Source organism: Nansenia antarctica, assembly GCF_963989245.1.
Source record: "Nansenia antarctica genome assembly, chromosome: 14".
Taxonomy (NCBI): domain Eukaryota; kingdom Metazoa; phylum Chordata; class Actinopteri; order Argentiniformes; family Microstomatidae; genus Nansenia; species Nansenia antarctica.
The window spans coordinates 1,871,804-1,894,389 of record NC_137684.1 but is presented as its reverse complement, the minus strand read 5'-3'; the positions used below and the strand labels follow the sequence as shown (position 1 = coordinate 1,894,389).

The 22,586-nt window shown below is 44.5% G+C and overlaps 1 protein-coding gene across 1 annotated transcript in view; it reads right to left on the bottom strand.

Annotated features, from left to right (window-relative positions):
- The window catches only part of tjp1b (tight junction protein 1b), a gene marked incomplete at its 5' end in the record, with an annotated part of 94,836 nt that overhangs the window by 57,885 nt on the left and 14,365 nt on the right, over positions 1-22,586 (bottom strand). The gene's annotated exons all lie outside the window — the stretch shown is intronic.

Here is a 22,586-nt window from a genome sequence, read left to right as displayed (position 1 = left end):
TGACAACTGCTAAAACTCCCCGCGCCTCAGGAAAACGTATTCAAATGCTGATGAGGGCCCCTACGGTATCACTGGGAGACAGGGGGGGGTCCCCTGAGAGATTGGTGACATTATGCACATAGGCAACATTACACCACAGAGCACAGCTCGATTGGACCAGAGAGAGCAACAAACCGCAGCATCAACGGCAACGCACAGCTGATAAAAGGTCAGGAGACACAACCTATTATCACTGACATAAACCTTAATCGCAGACCGTAACTACATGAACGGCGCGTTCAACACCACATGAATGCAATCACCACAAACAAAACCAAAAAAGCAACAGAAGCGTCTGTAAAATGTAATTGCAGCAGCAGTATCTCTCAGTCCCTATAGGATTTAAAGCCTACCTTCAACTCTTTTCTTTTCTATTAGAAGCGGTATTTAAACAGTCTAGTCTAGATGCGGGGGAGTCTAAATAGCGGAGTGATAAAGTACTTACAGCAGTTCATCCTGTTCATCATAGAGGACACAGACAAAAGCCTCTCTCGCACCTCCAGCTACTCCTCAGTAAATCCAGCAGGAGATTCCTGCAGACGCACATCAGCAGCCTCAGTACAACGCATGTACCCTATCAGAGCTAGGAGTAAGTTGCCCTGTCCCCTCCCTTCACACTGGCTAACGAAACAACAAAAAAGAGGTAGATAGATAGATACCAGCTACCAGCCCAGGGAGAAGCGCAATCACAGAAAAAGCTCATGAATTCCCCGCTTCTGTTCCACAGCTAAATCATGCTTCTGCTCCACATGGGTCTGTGCTTCTCAACATCTCTCACGGTCTCTCTCTCGCTCACTCCCCCCTCTCCCTCCCTCTCTCTCTCTCTCTCTCCCTGGCTACACGCTCACGGGATCGAAGCAAATCCCTCTGGCTTGGCAGCGATCTCTGTGGGATCTGCAGTTCCGTTACAGCATGGGACTCCTCTGTACTAGCGAACATCCATCCGCAGTGTAAACTGCTGTATCGGACTTAACCCTTGAGGCACCGACGTCGATGGGAGCTCACACTAGTAACACTATCTGCTGCTCGCCCTCCATGCATGTGGCCAGACTACGGTACAGTACTATGCCCTCCTGTGGTATGCTGCAATACATTACGGGTAGGCTACATATAATGAGTCATAAGTATAAGACGGAAAACACGGGTAGTTTTATCACACACACACTAACAGACAACCAGATGAATGGTAAATGGTTCAAATGTGGATGCAATGTGTGACAGGTATCCAGAATAGAAGAAGGAACACTATCGCAAACATGCGATAATCCTTAATTTCCAGACAACGAACCCCATCCCCAGTGAAATTAAAATGTACCTCTAGAAATAAATAGTAGCAATAACCAGGAATAAAGTAGCCCTCATCGGCCATTAAGAGCTAAATAGCAGAGGACAGGCTCTACAGTACAGAGGAAAGAGGACATTCTCAGACCAGTCTGCCCGACCATCCCAACTGTGGGCACAGGGCAGGAGAGCCAAACGATCTGATCGGAGGTGGACCGTGGGCCAATCCTGTCGTGCCTGAGAGCCCTGAAGCTTTACTGTCTGCTGGTGTTTATCACTGCAGAGAGAGTGGTGACAGATTCCAGACATGCCTTCCTCTCCCCACCGCCTGCTGTTCACCCGCCAAATACATGTATCAGTATCCCTATCAACAGGAGAGGCTCGCGTTGATAGCACGAGTTCCTCAGAACCATTACGAATTTACTGTAGCGTTCCCCCTGTAATGATTTATTTCTTCACACTTGTATGCTCTCCATCACGTACGATGGGTCCACCCATCAGGAGGAGTGAGGTGTTGATGTAGGAATTCGTTCTTTTGATAAAACACCTCTGGAGAACAACCCAAAAAATGTTGGTTATGGGGGAATAGCACACTACGGTTCAGCAGTTATTCTATATCGGAGTCTAAAAATAGCACAACAGTGCTGACACCATGGTTTTATAGCGAGCCCATACGTAATGATTGGGTCTCAAGTTCCAGAGGGGAGTGAGACTGTATGATCAGTGGTATGACCAAACCTGCAGCATATCTCCCAGAAAACTTTCCACTGTGACGTTAACATGGAGGGATGTAGACGGCTAGCCTATTTGTCCTCTGGTTGCATCTCAGAGGGTACAGGGGCCAACGATACAGCTGCCTCCCTTTTACTGACAAAATCATGGCTAAAGATGCAAAGACCAATACCATAGCCCACATGAAACAAACACCACTGTGTTACCAGAAACGCACACACCAGATGACACTATAAAGAATGCTTTTATGGCACTATAAATGTCACATCCAAATAACTATTTCATTTTAGGGGGCTCCTTCTTAGTCAGAGGTAAGAGCTTTCAATGTCTGCAGCCTGCAGACTCTCAAATGCTTGCATTTTAGGCTAGTAGATTAGTCCTACATTCAATTGATTCAAACATCAAAGCAACACCATGTTTTGATTTCACTGGTTTATTATTATAACTGTTTCTTTTACTAGGATCTGTCTCATTTAATTGATTTCACTCAGGAACCTACTGTCCGTGGCCGTTTTTGAAGCCCCTGTCGAGCCCTGAGCAGCAGGGTCTATTTTTGGATGTTTCTGTGGCGGTGTGAAGAGGGTCAGTGATGATAACCAGAGCCTGGGGGTCTGTCTGAGGCACATGTGCCAGGAAATCAGCTCCTGGGCTCAATCAGCCCAGCGGGAGTTATCAGCGCCCCACACAGAGAGCAGGAATGTACTGATAAGCCACGCCGTCTCCCTGGGCTCTGCCTTCTCTCCTTCTCACCGATTGAAGTAAAGACAAAGGAGGCAATGAGAATCTGCCGGGCAGATAAGGGGGTATTTCTACACCCACAAAGGGAGATTCATGGAGAAAAGGTGATTGAGAAGAGATGTGTGGTGTACACGGAGACAAGCCCCTTGCCCGTGATAATGCCAAGCCTCCTTAACACAAAGGGAGATTCATGATGATGTTTGATTTGTTGAGGTTGAGCAGGTTTTAGTGCTGCCACATCCATGCTAGATGTCCATAGACATTGTGTTGCCTGATAGAAGTTGTCTGTTTTAATGTGAGGTAACCCTTGAAGGAGTCTACTTCAGTCTGCCATGACATTTGAATAGTATTCGCAGTCAAGAAAAAAAGGACTTCTTGGAGACAGAGGGACCCTAGTTGTGTGTGTGTGTGTGTGTGTGTGTGTGTGTGTGTGTGTGTGTGTGTGTGTGAAACAGAGACAGAAAGAGAGAGACAGAGAGAGAGAAAGACAGAGAGAGAGAGAGAGAGAGAGAGAGAGAGAGAGAGAGAGAGAGAGAGAGAGAAAGACAGAGAGAGAGAGAGAGAGAGGCAGCCTAGAACATTTCAACCACAGCCAACAGACATCCTTTTCTTCCTGGTGGTAAATACCTAACCACGGTGTGTGTAGTAGTAGAGCCTGAAGAAGCGTAAAGCCATGTGGAAGAAGGTTGGCAGAGCTCCAGGTGACACCAATACTACACCAAGCACCAGGAAGGGCGAGGCTCATTAACCTGGGGTGTCATAAAAACCTCTGACCCCCAACCCTTTATGTCCACACAACTACAAGCTGATAAATGACACTGGGACTAAGGACATAACCTAGTTTCATACTACTGTAGGCCTATTGTTGGACTTTGAAGACAAAAATAACTTTTTCAGTTATTCCAGCCTACATAACATATGTGGCATTCAGTGAGGAGATTTTTAAATAATATATACAATAATTCACAATGTCAGTTCTTTGGAGCCTGCTAATACTCTCGCTCCCCTCTCCGCTTGTGATGAAAAGTAATTGAATTGAATGACGTCAGTTTCAGTGGAAATAACCCTAATGGAAAGGAGGGTGAAAGAGGATGAGTGTCGGACTGACCACATAGGGTTGGAATGTACTGTAGTCCTATTAAACCACCCTAAAGAGGGGTAAAGCAAAGACATCTACAGAACTGTCTTCCACTCGGACTCTCTTCCTTAGGGATGCACCGATATTGATACCAGTACTCGTGCCCGATACTGTGCTCATGCACGCTAAAACTACCCCGATACATCCGCTCCCGATACCACTTAACGGCAACGTAGGTAACCTCTCCTAGCAGGTAGGCAGAGGAGCAATGTCGGCAGTTAAAAAAATGCAAAAAAAGTTTTTAGTTTTTTTCCCCCCTTCATATTATACAAGTTTAAGTGTTGAAGAGCCCACTCAATATAACAAACAACAGTTTTAGGATCACTAAATACTTTTGGGAACAGGATTCACTGTATCGCATCCCGTCCTGCTTCAGGCTACTGGGTTAGTGATACATGGCTTGTAAACAAACATGTGTTTTACGACGTGTTCAAATGCAAGGACTGTATGATCATCTAATTATGTGTAGTTATGTGTTTTTACCATGTTGACGTTCTATCCGCATGTTGTGATGTGGTAAACATGCAGTTAGATGTACATAGCGATGGTAGCAAACACATCTGTTTTGATTCAGAGCGAGTTTCTCCGGTATTCGGTTTGAGGTGTACCAACATTCGAATAAACATATCTTCTTCAACTGGCCTACTTTCAATGTATGACACATCATTTGACAGCTTACAATTTGCACTTTTCAGAATCTGTGAAAAGAAATCCTTGCCGGCTTGGGGACCAAAACACCAGAGTCAGACCTTGTCATATATTTAATTTGTTAGTCGGAAAGTGAGGAACAGCTGATGAAAACAAACATGTATTCAAAGTCATTGTTAGAACTATAATGGTATTATTAAGTACTCGGTATCGGTAAGTGGTGCATCCCTACTTCTCCTTCGTCCTGAGACTTTGTCCTGAGACTCTGTCCTGAGACTCTGTCCTGAGACTTTGTCCTGAGACTTTGTCCTGAGACTCTGTCCTGAGACTTTGTCCTGAGACTTTGTCCTGAGACTTTGTCCTGAGACTTTGTCCTGAGACTCTGTCCTGAGACTTTGTCCTGAGACTTTGTCCTGAGACTTTGTCCTGAGACTCTGTCCTGAGACTTTGTCCTGAGACTCTGTCCTGAGACTTTGTCCTGAGACTTTGTCCTGAGACTTTGTCCTGAGACTGCCTTCTGAGCTCCTCCCCAGCAGGTAGCAATCAGGAAAGGGAATCCATCTCCTGCAGCTGCTGACACCGAGACTCTGCTGTCAGCACAAGATAATGAGCTGCTACAGTACCTTAAAATAAACTATTACGGTAAACCTCCTCAAATTAAATTCAAGTGTGCTGGTACATTGTGCTAAATAAAGGAGTATTCTAATAAGTATTGATGTGAAAGAGTTTTCAATAGGGAACTGAGCCATAGCAAATTATCCAAAATAGACATCCCAGATTATAGGGGTTGCAAAGCATTGACTAGGAGTTTGGCTAGGCTAACAATCATTTGAACTGTTGAAATTAAGAACCACGGAATTTTCATTTTCAGATGATACCGATATTTTTTGCGTCAATAAACTGTAGGCTTGATATTCAGAGTTTGCACTTGCAGAAACTAAACTAAAGAACAATGGATTAACTTGGTGAATCCGTGAACTCAATTAGTGATTTAAAAAATCAAGACAACTGACATGAAGATTATCAACATAGTATAACAGTACTGCAGGACTCTTTCTTTGGATCCATATCAAAACCACCTCTCTGCCTAATAGTCATAAACCAAAGATTAACCTAGTTTCTCCTCTATTAGGCCTATGTATGAAAGATGTCAATGGACAGATATATGCAACTTTGAACAAACCACCAATGATTACAGTGGCCTGTGACTGGTCTCTGACCTAAATGTCTTTCCCCCCGAAAATATTCAATATTGTGACTGTAGCCAAATTGCATTTCATCACTTCGCATGCCACACTGCTACGTTTGCCTCAGGAGCAACAATCCGAGGTCAAATTCAGATGACAAGCGTAACCATCAGTAGCCTAGATATTGAAAATAATTTCGAAAAAAGTATCTTTGGCCAGGCAGATTCCCCAGCTGTTAGTGCCATTGCTTTGGCTCAGGAAATCGAGAGAACATGTGTGAGGGCATATGACATCACCTAATGCGTCATGGTGAAACAACACAGTTTGACGAGGCTCATACCACCGAATAAAATGGCTGTTTGTTTTCGTGTAGGCTATTATTTTTCGTATACATTTCAATTACACCTCCACACAATATGACATGATGTGACATGTTCCTGGTTCCAGATTTAAACACGTTTAGTCTACATTGTGACTCAAGATACGGTTGCACAGAGTGGCCTTAGATTATCCTCCCATGTTATTTGCATGACCTTGTGTATCACAGCTGCGACATCTATGACCATGCTGAAGCTGATAAATTAAAAGTCTGGTCATAGGGTTCGGGTTGTTTTCTAGTCAAATCCTGACTAATACTGATCACGCTGGTATCACTGATAATAACCAATAACAATCCATAAGACAATCATGAACACAACAAAAAAGCATTAACACAATCACTATGATAAAGTATGTCCTCCTGAATTTACATAGCAGACACATTGTCCTTGTGATTAGACTAGATTCAACTTGTTGTCTTGGCAAATGCATACATGTACAGTACAGTATGGCTGGTTGTATAACACAACGCAGGAGCAGTAAGGGTACCAAGACTGCAACAGGCCCTGTCCTAGCATTGTACACAAGGTGAGGTCACTGATGAAATGCTAGCCACATGCTAGACTTATGACAGCTAACACCTTAAGTCAAACAGCAACGTGTCATTATATGAACTAGATAATATTCACCACAGCAAAGCCAGAGGGCTTGGAGCTTGGACTGGGGAGGTGCATCTTTGGAACAATAATAAGCATTAGGTTCTTATAACCTGACTGATGTCTACAGTAGGAGGCTGTGGCTAGAGTAGTTGACATTCATGACAACGCCCAACTGTGTGTCCTGCTAGTACGTTAGTGGCAAAGCAAGGACCCGACAGAGATGCTGGCCAATGGCCATCATCAATATTCAACAGGTCGGGTAGTAAGGGCTTGTGTCAGCTAGCTTTGGGCTACCTACCCCGCTGGCTAATAACGCGTATCTACCAACTAACGTCACCACTTTATCTAGCTACAAATCAACCTGATCGATGACATTTCGTTACAACGCCGTGCCAACCCCCCCTAGTACATCTCTCAGCAGCTGAGCTTTTCAAAATAGCTAACTAGCCAGCCAGCTAGCTAGCCTATCTCTTCCCAAACACGAATGTATTTCCCCCCCAAGTAGTCAGTGGCAGCTAATACCTGTTTTTCAAAGTAATCAGCACAGCCACACTGTTGGTGAGAAGGTAAGGATGCTGCTGGCTAAGTGGCTAGACATGTTCTCTCACACGCTGCTGGTGTTGTCAGGAGATCAACTGTCTGTCGCCGCGGTCACACAGCTGACATGACTGGGAGGCGGTGGGAGAGACAGACAGACAGGTGCCTGACAGCAGGAGAGACAGACAGGTGCCTGACAGCAGCGGTGGGAGAGACAGACAGGTGCCTGACATGACAGCAGCCTTCACCCAGGCAGAGACAGACAGGTGCCTGACAGCAGGAGAGACAGACAGGTGCCTGACATGACAGCAGCCTTCACACAGGCAGAGAGACAGACAGGTGCCTGACAGCAGGAGAGACAGACAGGTGCCTGACATGACAGCAGCCTTCACACAGGCAGAGAGACAGACAGGTGCCTGACAGCAGGAGAGACAGACAGGTGCCTGACATGACAGCAGCCTTCACCCAGGCAGAGAGACAGACAGGTGCCTGACAGCAAGAGAGACAGACAGGTGCCTGACATGACAGCAGCCTTCACACAGGCAGAGAGACAGACAGGTGCCTGACAGCAAGAGAGACAGACAGGTGCCTGACATGACAGCAGCCTTCACCCAGGCAGAGAGACAGACAGGTGCCTGACAGCAGGAGAGACAGACAGGTGCCTGACAGCAGGAGAGACAGACAGGTGCCTGACATGACAGCAGCCTTCACACAGGCAGAGAGACAGACAGGTGCCTGACAGCAGGAGAGACAGACAGGTGCCTGACATGACAGCAGCCTTCACCCAGGCAGAGAGACAGACAGGTGCCTGACATGACAGCAGCCTTCACACAGGCAGGTGACCTTCCACAGCCACACTGACACATGCCAACCGGACACGACCCTCCAGCTACCACACATCAAGCTGAATTAGACCGTAGCTCTCATTTCTCGCCGTACAACGATGTCAATATCATACCTTGTCTGAAGGAACCCCGGCCGACATTTTGTTCGGTGGTACTCCCTCTCAGTGAAGCAAGTTTAGCTATGTTGATATGATATTGCATGCAGCTTAGCTGGCTAAAAACACCACAGCAACATCCCGTTCCTTGGTGCTATCCGAGGGCAACATGACAACGTGACATGACAACAAAATGGATATTAAAAAAGGTCCGAACTTCATTGACTTGGACCAGCGAGGTTCGGTTACAGCAGCTACAGGCTAACGTTAGCTAGCTGTGTGCTAAGCGGTGCCCGCAGCAGAGAGAGAGGCACAGTGACATACTGACAACTGGCTTGTTGAATGTAAATGCAAAAATATTCACACGTACTCAAGTGGTTTCCTTCACCTTATTCAAAGCACTTTGGTCCGTAACCATGTAGATATGAGTGAAAAGCCTCTTTAGGGATGAATCGGATGAATCCTCGTGGCTCCCAAAGCAGCCCTGCACTGCAATGGCAGGCACTGAATGCCTCTTCTCCCCCCCCTCTACCAGCCCGGTGCGATGGTCTCCACCACGGCGGTGACAGTGACAGGTCCGGTCTGGGAGAGACCATTGGCTGTTTACAGGGGTGTGGTGAAGGGGGGGACTTGATACAAGCAGCATCACAGCAGCATCACGCACACAGCCTCCCCACTCACAACAACACAACACCGTTATAGTACAAGGTCAAGAACCGTTACCCATCAGCGGGATTATATTTAATATTTTATTTTACCTTTATTTTACCAGGCGAGACAATTAAGAACAAAATTCTTATTTACAATGCCGGCCTGGAAATATATGTATTATATAATATATATAATAATATATAATTATTTATTAATTATATCGAGCACCGAGGTCAAATTAATATGGTTTTCACTCAGTTACATCTCCAACTTTTTAAAGCAGGGGCACACTGAATGCAATAATATGTGAGAGAAAGAAGATGACATAATAAATTATAATCATCGTTCTACAATCAGGCTAAATATAAGTGTGTAGTCAGATTGTGTACACACAGCCTCACTTAACCCCCGCCCCCTTTTTTTTTTTTTTTTTTTTTTTTACAGTGATTCATGATCTGATTCATTTGGTCCATCTGATTGCTTTTATGATTGTTGATGATGTTTTGTGTGTGTAATCTAGCCTATGTAGCCTACTGTTGTTGTAATGTGTGTCTGTAATTGTTCCCCCTGTTGCTGTCTTGGACCGGGTCTCTCTTGTAAAATAGATGTTTAACACAATTAAATGAATATTACACAAAATAAAATAAAAACAGTCTAAGGATAATAGAGAACAACAGGTCCCTAAATCGCCTTGAATTCCTCCACCATTCACTTGAATCAGCCAATATCTATTCCAAGAAAGCTGCTCTTCATATAAACAAGTTTCTCTAGACTCGTTCCACGATCCCCATTGCATGGATTTTCTATCAATCAACCAACAGCAACAAAATAAGCAGGGTAATATAGGCTAATGTTTATTACTGATCTAGCAGCTGTAGGCTAGGCTGACAAGAATCTAGTCTACATTCAAAGAGCCAGTCAGGTCCCGTAGAACATTTCACAAGAGAAGATGCATAGGGTAATTAGTTTGAACAAATTATTCAAACTGTTTGCTGAATATGCAGGCAGTATAATACCAGCTTGTGCAGTGCGCATACAACCGCATTGAAAGAGAGAGAGAGAGAGAGAGAGAGAGAGAGAGAGAGAGAGAGAGAGATAGAGAGAGAGATAGAATGAATAACGTATTGTATAGCATAAGGTGCAAAAACACAGTTTGCACTTAAATATGCCATTGATGTCACAACAAAACAATAAGAATGAACTCTTTATGATGGTAATAGGAGCTCAGAGTGATCACCCCCCCTCTGGTGTAACATCTTACCTTGTGGACTGCAGTTATTACTTATTAGGCCTTGGAGCAGACAAAAGCATTGTGTATCGTGCTGCATTATTTCCAAGTACCCGATAATTCAGTTGTACAGCTGAAGCACTTTTACACATTTGCAACTGCACTTTTATCCTGTAGTGTTTGTGTCAGTGTACGATGTGTGAAATATTTACATGTTACACTATTTTTATTTCCATAGTGGTACATAGAGCAAAACAGAAGCTGTTGTTGGTGATGTTCTAAATATATTTGTCGTGTTTGTGGTGTTCTGATTTATTCATTTGCAGTAAATATAGAACAGCCATTATAATTTGACCTAGTCCTCCGATGCTCCTGTTTTGGACTCTGTACATGATTTACTGAAGAGGTTGTGCTTCAATAATAAATAAATAAAAGAAAGACCCTTCACTTGGCAGGCTAATTTTCAATCACTTATCTACACGGCTAGTGTACACGTTTAGCATGCATGTGACAGAGTATGCTGTATAAGGTGAGCTTATGTGGCCTCAGATACTCGCCCTCATAAAATATAGTGCATTTTTTACGGCAATGTATGGGCATTGTCAGACAGGTCTTAGGTGGTACAGTAGGTACTGCAAATCTAGATTGCACTCTCAAAGAAAAATACTGGATATATGACACTCTCTGAAAGTCACATCGATTGGTGGCTAAGCTTCACAAGATAAATGGCTCGAGCATTTTGACATGCTCTTAGTGAGTTAAGGCCTGTCTGTCACTTAAACCTTTTAGAGTGAATATGAGGCCAAGATGTGTTGTCCCTGATATTACTCTCTCTGTGTGTAGCAACTCAGACACTGACTCCCTAACATGAACAATATATTACACACTGTACAGCCACTCCACTGGACAGTGCTGCAGCGTCAGCAAAGATTGTGCAATTTATTCCAGAATGTCAGTTTTCCACAAGACCTTTTCTTGGGGATGAGCAAAAAAAAAATCGGACTATATTTTGTAAGATTAATAGGAGTCATCTCGTGTGTTGCTATCGGGAAAAGAAGAGAGATGGAGACAATCATGAAGTTTTAAGTGAAAGAGATCATTGACAACCTAGCCAAATAAGGCCATTTTGGGGGTGAATATACAGCAAATCTCTTTAAGTGACCTTTATGGTCATCTTTAGCAGATATGAGACAAGTAGAGGGACGGCGAGGGATTAAAAAACCAAATCCAGACACTTAGATCCCCTTTACTCAAGATGTTCAATATTCCTTCCCAAGAGGAATCCAGACATAATCAATATAAAATGTAAATTGTGCAATGCACCAAACCCCTTGCTCCTTAAGCTTCTACCCCATGTACTGTAAGAATTGTGTTGCTGCAATTCGTTGCTTCAGAAGTCCCTAATTCTATGCAGCACCTTCTGTTGTTCTGTTGTGCACTTTGTCACTTTGTGATTCCACGACCGTACCTGTCACCTCTACCTTTTGCACTAATGAGCACAGGAGGAGGAGATAGGGGCTGAATATAATGCAGGAGGAGCACAGAGGTCCTGCAATGTTGCTGACGTACAGAGACTCGCCAGCCGATTCCATTGGAGGATGAGGAAGGAAGGGGGATGGGGCATATCTAGAATGGAGCAGGGTGAGTTGGCCAAGGTCACGGGAATTAGATAAACAAGGGCAGTCATAGAGAACCTGTGAAAAATGTGATAAACGGGCAGCCCACGGAGAGACATTACCCCTGAAATCTATTATAGTTACCTGTCATTAGGAAAATTACATTTTGCACACAGTCACACACACGCTAAAGAACAAGGGCTTGTTAAAAGATACACCTACTGACCTCCAAACCTGCACCCAGGTCCCTGTTCTGTATAATGTGCATATTATATCAAGGCCTGTAAGATTGATTATGGGCCTTGGGTGCTTACTGTAGGCAATTGGCCTACCGCAATGAACAGGGTCCAATGAATAAGTCACTGAACGGGATGGATGGTCTTAGATGATGGAACGATGACGGAACCATCACACACACACACACACACACAGCGTTTACAGAGTGGTCTGACTGGGGGAGAGCAGTACTAGCTTACCATCACAAGCCTTCCTATAGAAATGCATGAACGAACATGTTTCTGGAACCTCGACGCAATTTGATCACCTTTGATGTTGGCTTAGGGTGCTTAATGTTCAACGTGGAAGCCCTTGAAATACCCTCTGTTAGCATTCTGTCTTTACATCGCCGGCTCGGCGGGGGAGTTTCACATGCACTGAATTATGCCTTTTCCTTTCTGCTCAGCATGTTTTAGAACAGGAAACACTAGGATCCAAACCGAACGTGATAGTTAGAGCAAATCGCACGGGCGCAAAAAGCAAAATTACGAATTCACAACAGGCCCTCATAGTTATTATAGTGAACACTACCCCTGACTGTGGGTGAGTCACCTCACGCAAAAAAACTGTCCAGCCCAGAAAAACAGCCCACTAAGCAAATGGTGGTGTGGGTCCATCTATGAGCTCTTATGACTGCAGATATCATATAACATGACAGATGTTGAATACAGCCCTGCTGCTGCAGCAGCCGAGAATGAAAGAGAAGGTGTTGGTGTCTATTTACACTCAACAATACGTGTTTAACATTGAATGCTCTGGTTATAGGGTTCTCCCCTTGAAATGCAAACATGGGAATACATAAGGTTCGCTTTTTGTACATCCAGTCCTGTTTGCCACTGGAACAGACACACCTAAAGCATCATGGGATAATGGTCATCTCCTACTGTACAAAGGCCAATGGTTCTGTTAATCTCTGTGCTTTTCCTCTGTCAGAATCTTGAGCCCAGCATGTGTGAGAGAGTACATAACCAGACTGACGTTTATGACATCCAACTGGTCAATGCACCACACAATGCCTCACACAAGGACTCCTAATAGCACATGATTATATGTTGCTGGTTTAGCACGTTCACGCTTGAAACAAGAGAAAGGGCTGCATGGGCTGGCTAGCGAACTGCCTAGCGAAACATCTTATAGAAATATATTTATATAAGAGTAGAATATGACCTCAGTGAAACTGTGTCATGGATGGGGGGGAAATGCAGCTGAAATATGCAGCACACACTGGTGTGCTGTACGCTCTCCCTGGATGCTCTCGCTGAACAGAGCAAATAAAACATCACAAGGCAGCTTTGGTTTAGAGACACTGATCAGATTAGCACATTAGTGTAACAGTGATGCTAATGTTGTGTGTGGCTGTGATCTGAATGTATTCCAATAGAAAGGCAGAACTTGCTTATGAAATTAGATGAGTGTTTGTGTGTGTGTGTGTGTGTGTGTGTGTGTGTGTGTGTGTGTGTGTGTGTGTGTGTGTGTGTGCGTGTGTGTGTGTGTGTGTTTGTGTGTGCCATGCTTGAGTAATTCTAATTAACACAAATAATTGCAGTCAGATGCAAAGCATGCAGTTTGTGTATTTTCTTTTTTCTTTTTCAGATAACAATGTTCATGGGTATTGATACAGCAGATCTTAGGCCTTAGGATTTGGTATTGTCAGCTTTTATAAGGTGGCCAAACTGTAAAGCAATTAAGCAATTGATTTTGAGGAGCACTCATTTTATGCCTACTGGCCTGTCAATAGCTCAAAGGGAATGATTAAGTCAGATTTTTTTTTCTTTTTAACCACAATTCCATTCTCATTACCAAGGACAAGGCTTTGTGTTTCTACAGCTTGCTTCTGGTATTATCTTACACCAATGATAGCCAGGAAACAAATGTTTGACAATTTTTGCAGCTGTATTGATTGGAACAGCGGAAATGCAGCACAGACCTAGGGCAATCTAATTCTAGCTTCAAGAGTGTGGTTTTCACCACGTACAAACCTATCCTCTTCAGAAAAGTGTCTGTACTGACACGGACCAACTGCACCGTATTTTAATGTTTAAAACAATCAACATTTTCGAGGATTCATGCCAATTGCATGTTTTGTTCAATCCCAACTGTTGATGTGTCTCCTGTAACACGTTCATAATGTATCATACGATTATTTTAAAATCTATAAAACATAGGACCGTAGCATTGGTCCAATGAAGGTAAATCAACAATCATTAGTTCAGATCTTTGAACAAACAGAGAATTGAGGTGGATGTTGTCAACCTGGCTGAGAACGGGCCAGAATTCATCTGACATTGTGGAGTAATGTGCTGTAATTCAGCTGACATGTCAGTTGATCGGATCACTGCTATTGATTTAAATAGCTGCAGATCTAAAATTAGGACCCCTGTGTGGAAGCGGAGGTAGATGGGATCGAGTCGCGTCTCCAGACCGTCTCATCCCATCCAGACTCTCCTTGTGACACCGTCGCTGACAGACTGTTGTCCTGGACACATTAGGTGACATGGAAGGAACCTCACCACCCGGTGCTGATAATGCTACCAGGCACCTGGTACCAGAAGCTACCAGGTGATAATGGACACAGCCCACCACAACACACACATCGCCGCTCTTTAGTGACATGTATAGTATAGTACGGGTCTCTACAGTTACTGTGTTTGGCAGAGAAACAATCACCTAAGTATGTTTATCCCAGGGGAACAGCACAAATGCTGATTGACTATCCCAATCAGTTAATGTACTGTCGAAAACAGAGAGGGGGGAGGCTGGTGGAGGTAGCAATCAGAGGACGGGCTCGTTGCAATGCACGGAATGGAATGAGGAATGGCGTCAAACACACGTGTTTGATACCGTTCCTCATTCCGTTCCGTGCATTAGAATAAACCCGTCCTCCAAATTCGACCTCCTCCACCCAGCCTCCACTGGTACAGAGATGTGCTGTGGGCGCTGAGAGAGAGAGAGAGAGAGAGAGAGAGAGAGAGAGAGAGAGAGAGAGAGAGAGAGAGAGAGAGAGAGATCTAGAGCTGCAAAATGGTGTTTTGAATTATTTCGCTTTTGATCCGGAGCCAAGATCATGGATTACAGTGCTCACAACAAGGATGAATTCCTTTGGGGGGGGGGGGGGGGGGGGGGTAGGGGGGGGGGAGCTTTTAGACCAGAGGGATTCCTGATCAATGCAATTGTAATTTCCCAGACAGTTGGGAAGGGTGACGGTAGATTAATTAACCACATTAATTAGCTATACAGGCTCCCAAGGCCTCCAGATCTTTTCATATAAACCCAGGGAGCCACTCCGGCCTTAAAACCCCAAACGATTTTTCCCGTCCCTGCCATCTAAGTGAAACTGTCTCATTCCCTCCCCTGGCCTGGGAGTTTAAGTCCCACATCCCACTCTAGCTACTTGATTATTCTGAGTCTTTATAACACTTGTCCCTTTAACCACCCCTGTCATTTAGCTCTTTATCTCTCTTAGGTTTCCCCTCCCTAACATGCTGGTGATTTGAGCCAGCTGAAATCACAGAGGGGTTTGGAGTGTCTTTTGATGGGAGAGCCACTCCATTGGTGACAAGCGTAAAGCAATTAGGGGGGCTGGCGGCGTGGGATCAGGTGCTCCCATTGGACCAGGGGGTGGGGGAGAGAGGGGGTAAGACAGAGAGAGAGAGAGAGAAGGAGAAACATCAGCCAGGGGGTAATTTACCGCACTGCGCAAAAAAAGCCCAGACAATACTATAAATCTCCACTACTTCTCATACTGGAAATCAATTTTGTTAATTCCTACTAGGTTTATTTATGGATAACTGTTTGAGAGAAAAACAATGCACTGCGATGATGTTTTAACAGAGCAAAATAGTACCCAATGGGTGGCCCCACTCAACATCCCTTGAAAAGTGCAATTGAAGTTGTGTGTGTATGAGAGAGAGAGAGAGAGAGAGAGAGAGAGAGAGAGAGAGAGAGAGAGAGAGAGAGAGAGAGAGAGAGAGAGAGAGAGAGGGAGCATGCGTGGATCTGGAGTTAGGTTAGTGTTATTGACTCATTCAAGTCTTGTGATCACTTGGAAAGTCTACCCTCGTCCTCTTCCCCTTCCCTAAAGACATGAAGGTCCTCCAATAACTCTCATCGAATGATGTGTGGAAAAAAAGGTCCACATTATAATCAAATAATGTTCTACAAATATCCTACAGACAAAGCTTGGCACCCCAATTCCCACCGCTTTCCCTTGGAAGCCCTGTCCCTGTGGCTTAGCGCCGGTGTGGGACTATCGGATAAAACAAACGTCTTCTCAAACACGCTCCACTTGATCAGTCAGGAGGATTCCTTCAGACACACGGAGAAGACAGACATGTGATGAAGACAAGACAAGTCAACCTCACATGACGTTCTGAAAACTGTATGCAGCCTCTCTGTTCCCTCTTGCATCAGATGTGCAGCCATGGAGCCTCGCCTGGCTCCTGCACGTTTAAGTAGTAGAACTCTGCCCTCTACAGGATTTTCTGCAGCACATTTATTATTCTTTATCCTTACTGACCCCTGTCCCCTACCCAGGAGGAAGTATGCATCAGGCAGTTTTTATGGTGCTGCAAAGTGACGGGGACTAATATTGAACATTACACACAAAATCCATATAGTGTGTGAGTGTTTGGGGGTTGGGGGGGGGCAGAGGGTTTGGGGGTGAGGGACGGAGGGTTAGGGGTGAGGGGAGGAGTGTTTAGGGGTGAGGGGAGGAGGGTTTGGGGGTGAGGGACGGAGTATTAGGGGGTGGGGGGCGGAGTGTTTAGGGGTGAGGGGAGGAGTGTTTAGGGGTGAGGGGAGGAGTGTTTAGGGGTGAGGGGAGGAGTGTTTAGGGGTGAGGGACGGAGGGTTAGGGGTGAGGGACGGAGGGTTAGGGGTGAGGGGCGGAGTGTTGGGGGGTGGGTGGGGAGGTGGAGAGAGGGGTTGTTGCAGGGTATTTCACCCATGGGTCTGCAATGATGGGAGGCTCCTCCTGAGTGTAAGCAGCATATGGTGTCTCCCTGGGCATCACACACAACCTCCAGATACACAGCAGACTGCATCACACACACACACACACACACACACACACACACACACACACACACACACACACACACACATATACATTATGCACATTATCCTCTTGAGCAAGCTAATTCTCACTCCCCCATAGCTGCTGCTAGAAATCCCACTACAGCCAGGACGACTTATGTTGCAGAGACAATTGTTGATAGTGTATGTATCGGTATGTTTGTATGGATTCGTTAGTAATTAATAAAACACAAAGGTTCCATCTCACAAAACATAATGGAATGTAAAAACTTTGACGCTCAATAAAAAATATTGAAATACCCTAAACGGAGATAGAACCTTATAATTCTAAGCTCACGATTTGTGTGTGGATATGCAAATTACAATGAGTGTAATTGTGTATGAATCTCCTTTAAGTTGTATGTTCTATTTGTAATTTGAATTGGAAAAAAAACATAAAAGAAACACACACAAAAACACGTTTTACTTTTTTTGGTTTGTTTGTTGTTGAAACATTATTATTGCAGTTTACAGTATTGAGTGAAAGGTTTAGGGTCAGGCGTAATGCTAGTCGTCAGACACTGAGGTGAACACTATAATAAAAGAAGATACAGCTCAATTCACATTAATGTTACTATTTAATCGAACCATTCATCATTTAAATGAAGACACTAAATAATTTCCTTTGCAGTTAAAGCACTAAAGGACATGTTTCAATAAAAGCGACATTTAGCAAGAGTTACTTTTCCACATGGGAGAGGAGGAACAGCTATCTCCACATCCCCAGTAGATGTTAGATCCACTAAATGTTTTATGTTATAGTTAAGTGTTATTATCTGATTGTATTTATTACGCCCCCACTCACCTCGCTATTATAATCACCACAAAACATCCATCTACTTGTGTGGCTCTCTTACCACGGCCACCATCTTTGCTTCTACAACACAAAACATCCATCCACTTGTGTGGCTCTCTTACCACGGCCACTATCTTTGCTTCTACAACACAAAACATCCATACACTTGTGTGGCTCTCTTACCACGGCCACCATCTTTGCTTCTACAACACAAAACATCCATACACTTGTGTGGCTCTCTTACCACGGCCACCATCTTTGCTTCTACAACACAAAACATCCATCCACTTGTGTGGCTCTCTTACCACGGCCACCATCTTTGCTTCTACAACACAAAACATCCATACACTTGTGTGGCTCTCTTACCACGGCCACCATCTTTGCTTCTACAACACAAAACATCCATCCACTTGTGTGGCTCTCTTACCACGGCCACTTTCCACAACCACGGCTTCACTGGGTTGTGAGTTGTCCTTCATTTGACCCAGAGTCATCCATCACAAACAACAAAACAGAATGAACATCATCAATCTTTTGTGGAATGAATGCATCATTCGAACTGAAATTAGAGTCCATATAATTGTACAAAGGCCATTATATTACAACAAATTGAAGACTTTTATTAGCTTAGGGCTACATTTTCGCTAATCCCGGGCCACTGACGACGCCTAATGTCTAGATCTTTTCTAACGGTCGTAAATCAAGCGGGAAAGTCAATAGAGTCATTGGGATTTATGTGGAGTGGAGTCCCCTCTCCCAAAATGATTTGCAGCGCGGGAAGGGACATGATCCCCAATGACAAAACATAATTCATAATCACTTTCTCAAGACCTCTTCCTAGCAACACAGCGAAGTACAGTACAGTACCATATCTTTACCTCAACAGATCAACTTATCTAATGATATTCATTTAAGTTTTCTTTAAAGAAAAACGTCAAAAACGGACTCAAACTGATGATGTCATGTTCATCAAAAATGTATGAAGTAATGCAGAAGCTCGCTGGAGTGCTATCATTACCAGAGTGTGAGGCGGTGAACATTCAAGGTAATGCACCATGCATGCGGGCTTCCTGAATATGAATTAAATCCTACGATATGAATAACTGTGATACACACGGTATGAATACAAATGAGGCATAGAAAGAAAAAAACAGCATTTTGCAATTTCACTATAATCTGTGTGCATGCATACAGTGATGAGCCATATGTCTCATCTTTGGGGGGGGACACAGAGCTCCTGAGTCATTTCAGTTACAGAACAACATCTGCCATCTCCTCCACGGAGCCCGCGGGGGCTCACATGCAACCTCTAGGCACGCTCCATCACACAGCTAGGAACGCCAGGCAAGCTCTTACCCCACTGTCACACAAGACAGAGCTTCCCCCCAACTACACCCGCCCGCAACTACACCCCCCTCCCCCAACTACACCCCCCCGCTCCCAACTAGAACCACCATCTCCTCCTCCCTCTCTTCCTGCACACGGGACCTCCACTCTATAGTAATAATAATAATAATAATAATAATAATACATTAGACTTAAATAGCGCTTTTCTAGACACTCAAAGATGCTTTAGTCCATCACACACACAGGACCTCCCCTCTATAGCCCATCACATACACAGGACAAATCCCCTACTCCCCCCCATCTTACCTCCCCCACCACCCTTAACCCGCCTCTTACGTAACACACCTCCACACATCTCACCTAGAAGAAACCTGCTACCCCTCTGCCCTCCACCACCCTCCCCCCCTCTGCCCTCCGCCCCTCCGTCTCCCCTACTTCAAACAAGACCTCCTCCCAGCGTATCAGTGTATCAGTCATGATAAATCTCCTGCGCCCCCCCCCCATGCTCCGCTCCTCCCTCTGACAAGCCCTCCTCCTGTACTGTATCTTACTCAGGACCAATCCTGCTCTCCGTACCCTCACATGGGAGCAATCTCCCTCTAACAGCCCCTGAATATGCAGATTGGCTAATTCAGCTGCAGTTGCGCTCTCCTCCGTAAATGCAGCTGCAGCACTTTCAGAAGACTGAGCAGAGAATAAATGCTTACGCCAGGGGTTTTTGGTAAGGGAGGGGGGGGGGGGGGGCTGAGAGGTGCCTCTGACCACAGTGCACTGCAGCCAGAAAGAGGATTTTAGGAGAGGGTGGGGAGGGAGGGAGCAGATCTATACAAGTGAATAACAGATTAAGACTTTGAGCGAGGTCAATCTTAAACCCAATAGGTTAGTGATCCTGCACCTCTGAAGTGTGATTCTTTCAATTGCGCCTTTTCATCTGGGCTTAGTTGCATCTGTCGGTGCAGATAAGCTCTCTGTTGTTTCCCCTGCGTCTCTTTCTGCAGTAAACATTCCTTTAAAACATTTTTTTCGGAAAGCAGCTGAGAGCGGCCCCCCAAAAAAGACTGCATTAAAAACCTGACAACTTCGTCCTAATCAAGGCACATGAAATTATTCCGGCAAGAACTGCTACAGTTCAGCACTGTATACTGCCCTAGGACATTTCCGCAAGAAATTAGGTTCTGTGGGGGATAAAATAATTGATGACCGCAGAGGATGTCTAGTGTCTACACTTAGTCATTAAGGAAGCTCCCTGATACTAAGTCTATATCCCTATGCTAAGCCTATATACATTCACTGCCAGGGAATATAATGTGTGATTGATATCATTCCTCATTGCGTTCCATACATCACAATGACCCCTTCCCCTGCTTGCTGCCTCCACCAGCCTCTCCTGTTCCCGGGCATATACTGTAACTTGGATATGAGAAGATATGTCGTATATACTTCACTATATACGACATATTTATCATATATGTATGATATGTATCATAGCCTGTAAAATTGCACATTGTATAAAATCTCAATTTATATATACCACTGCACATATACATCCAGTCACTATTGTATGACATTGCACATCACGCTACCATTTGCACTTTACTGTAAAGATTGCTGTAAATACTGCTACTTATCACTGCAATATAATTGCTATTAGTAGCACTTCTGGTTAGACGCACAATCATTTCGTTGCATTGTCTTGTACAATGTAATGACAATAAAGTGAATCTAATCTAATCTAAAGACAATCTCTGCAAAATGATGTCAATGTACTGTACATTTGTTCTTAGGACATTCTAGTCCTGACATTGAAGTTGTCCTTTGTAAAAGAATAGAGGACAGATAGAGAGTAGTGGTCGGAAGCAGGGGAGGCTGGTGGAGGTAGAACTCGTAGAGCGAGCCCGCCCTCTGATGTCTACCTGCCCCAGCCTCTCCTCGTGGGGAGTAGAGGTTGAGGTGCAACAAAGAGAACATCAGAATGAGAATAGTAGAAAGAGAGAGAGAGACTGTTTTGAAGGAGAGAAGAGATGAATGGAAGGGTGAGGAGGAAGAGATGGTTGGTGAATGAGGCCGTTCCTGATCTCTTCTCCTGACAGGGTTTGTGGTTTATTCAGGGATGGTGCATCGTTCTCTCTCTGTTGTGATTTCTGCAGCCTTAGCACTAAAATTTGATTCAAGCTTTCTGTGAACAAGTGTGTTGCTTGCCAACACAAATGACAGTAAGTGTGGGCCCCGCGCCAAAATACTCCCCTGACTATCAAGAAAGAGACAAAAAAGCTCTAGAAAAACAGGAACGAACACAAACAAAAAATCTCAACTACTATTGAGTTGCACAGTCATACGCTGGTACACTAATGGTCGTAAAACAACACACACCAGCACATCACAACTGATCTTACACCCTCTCCGAAAAAGAACGCAAGGCACCAAACGACCGAGAATTCGAGTGAGCAAGGATTCAGTTTATCAGTATAAACACACTGTGAAATCCCCAGACATCAGCAGCAGTCTCGTTTCCCAGCCCTTTGTGAAGTTTTAGTGGGGATGCGATGGAAAGTGCTCCTCAGCTCGGCATCCTGCGGCCTCATCACTCACTGTAAGGCGGACCGTTACTTCCATCAGCTGCATCTGGGGTTTGAGCAAGTCAGCAAGTTTCCCTCTTGTGCACACAGGCCTGTGCAGAAGGAAATATATAATATATACTGGTAGAAAAGGTAGAAAAGGTCAGGGGCCTCTCTGCTGTGCTCTGTGTCTTCAGCGAGACAGTGGGAGACAGTGGCCTCTCTGGATGTCTTCATCTGCAGCTGACTGGCAGCTCTTAAAGACGCATAACAAGGTTGCAGTAAGTCCCACAGGACCGTACCAATACCGCAAGACCGTTTGGCGTATTTTTTTGAAGAAGGCAATAACCTCTTTAGTTGGCTTTGAATCAAAGACCGCCATTAACCTGTCAATTACAGCCTTACCGCGTCTTCCTCCGTCATATCAGTGTCACAGTTACTTGAACGGTGGTTTCCTAATTATTTGTGAAAGCGGTGCCGTGATTCAATTAAGCCCGGTAATTCGTTTAGAACTCTGACAATAACATTGACAAGGATCGCTGTTTTCACTCTACGCAGCGTTTATAGTTGGCCTCTAACAAAATCACAGGATCTATTTGAGATCCTTAAGACCTCCTATGAAAGACATTTTGGATTACAGACAGTCAATAACTTTTTGTCTCCAAATATAAATAAGATTTATATAAATAATAAATGCGTGCATGGGGGAGTTCATTCTGCGCTCAAACTGGACCCAGATTGGACCTAAACCCAGATCCCAGCTCATGCAAAGGGACATATCTATCACCAATACAAATACTTCACAAGATCCAGACCAGGGGAGGCTG